The sequence below is a fragment of the Montipora capricornis genome, chromosome 8 (assembly GCF_036669925.1).
Source record: "Montipora capricornis isolate CH-2021 chromosome 8, ASM3666992v2, whole genome shotgun sequence".
In the NCBI taxonomy this organism is placed as follows: domain Eukaryota; kingdom Metazoa; phylum Cnidaria; class Anthozoa; order Scleractinia; family Acroporidae; genus Montipora; species Montipora capricornis.
In genome coordinates, this window is record NC_090890.1 from 22,346,227 (window position 1) to 22,348,726 (window position 2,500).

Consider the following 2,500-nt stretch of genomic DNA (forward strand, 5'->3'; position numbering starts at 1 on the left):
TGAATAGATGTCTATGACTTCACTGAGAATCAGTATTTCTTTTCGTACATTTTCCGAGAGGTTTTAAACCACCACGCCATCTCTAAAAAATTAGGAGACGTTCGGCCCATTTAAAACCCATGAAGACTGATGTCCAGATGAGTGCAAAACACTGAGCTGTTTACCTTTTTACTTCTAAGCTCTGCACTGATGAAAATTATTCAGCAACAACGACCTCGCAGCTCGCGCAATTTTCCCGCCATTCCCCGTTGTACACCACATACTTTAAATTCCTTCAAAACACAATCCTCGTCACATTGGTTGGGACACAAGTAATGTCCTCTACTCTCCCAATGTTGGTTTCGCGAGATGGCTCCTCTAAATCAGTGAATTCAACATTGGGGAGGAAGGATCACACCTAAAAGTCAGAATATTAGTGCTGTACATGGTGTCCCAACTTAATTTGGCGAGGATTGTAGGCTGTTAAATTGAAGGACTCCTTGAACATTGAATCTTTTACAAACAACATTAGGAAAATAGACCTAACCTCATCTTTAAACACCAACGATAATTGCTGTAACCTCTGCAATTCTTAGAGATTACTGATTTATACATCTATTGTCTTACTTTGTATATTTTACGGTTGTATAAGAGACTCGTAAGAGCTCGGGTATGACAATAGTTTCAGCTGGCAATTGCCACATATCGTTGCTTTTTTAATTTCTCTACCGATTTGGCCTTTTTTACTGCCTGTAAATCACCGATTTCATGCGGCTGTACTGAAAGTGACTGCCTTTCTTCCATTGCAGAATGACCGCATTAATTGTAATCTCTTCCAATTCGACTGGTGTACACCTTTTACAGTATCTGAGTCACTTTGGCCGGGCCGGGGAACTGTTGGTTAGAGCAACCTTTTTCTCTATAGTGTGAAGTCTCCACTACGAGACAAACAGACTGAACTTAAAAAACATTTGTTACATCTCCATATCATTGAATCAAGCAACAAAAAATTGGTGTACTGTAGAATACGACTCGTTGAATTGGCCAATTGAATCGCCCGTACTCATGATCTGAGAGATATGATTTAAGACTTTGAATAAGACATCCAAGTGAACGCATTGCATGGAGCACTAGACATAATCGTTTTTCGTTGTTGTTGATGAGGGAACTATTAAATTGGAAAGTCCTCTGGTATTCGAATTGCATTGCCCAAGACAAAAGGTAAATGACTGCTAAGATCACATTTAGGAGGTCGAAATGCACTTTATAACTGTTAAATTGCCGTTTTGGAGATCGATCGTATAGCTGGGACTATTTGCATCAGAACGAAAATCAAATTTCCAACTTTCACTTGCTTAGAGCTAAAACTAGTCTTTTAACTGACAAGAAGACGTGTTCAAAAACACCTCAGTCCAACATTACGAGGAAAGAGATTGACAAGTCCATTTGACTGTGGACATAACTTTGTTTCAACCATTTAAACTGTACAATTGCCGGAACGACAAAACATACATTTGCTAGCCGAGAATACATGTGTTCCTTTATAGGCTAATGAATTCATACGGGATTGTGAACAAGCTTGAAGTTTTTGGGACAAAACAAAATAACAAAAAGTGGTCGAAATTTTTTTCAAGCCGGGTGTTTGAAAACTCAATAAAACACTTTTGACTGTAGTCATTATGGTAGCCAATCTGCGATCACGTTGCCATTGGCGACTATTACATTGACGGACAATAAAATGATCAACGTAATTCTTCTCCTCGAGAATCTCTATGAATAAAGCAATGGCCAGTCAGGATGTTCATTTCTCGACGAAATTATATGTTTCATATCTTTATTTACAAGATATCTAAACTATGGTGTTTCCACATGATAGTTCATTACACCGCCCGTTTGAAGAAAGGCGTTTCCTTCTTACTGTGCATTCGGCAGTCTAGATATTGATATCGATTGTCGTCTCCTAACTGGCTAGCATTGAAAATTTAAGATTGTGGAAAGAAAATTTAATTAAGAGACCAAGCAACAATTTTATTGAGTAAAGCTATGATCCTTGCAGTTACGAATGCAATTTTTGCAATTGCGTAAAGAAGCCTGAAAATTGAGGACTTCAACGGGGTTTGAACCCGTGACCTCGCGATACCGGTGCGACGCTCTAACCAACTGAGCTCTGAAGCCACTAACGTTAGGAGCGGGTCATTTGTGGGTTCCAAAGTTCCCGTGAGGAATGAATCAACGATGAAATGATATACGAAATGGATCATATATGAACTGCGGATGTGAAGTCCTGAATTTTTCAGGCTTCTTTACGCAATTGCAGAAATTGCGTTCATAACTGGGAGGATCATAGCTTTTCTTGATTTCATATCCGCAGTCCATGTATGATCCATTTCATATATCATTTCATCGTTGAACAATTTATTACCTACAGTAGCTTTTGACCTTCTGGAAGTATTCGAAATCGCGAAAAAAAATAGGGACGCTTGCCTAAGCAAAATGTTTGCAGCCCGGAGAAAGGACTCGC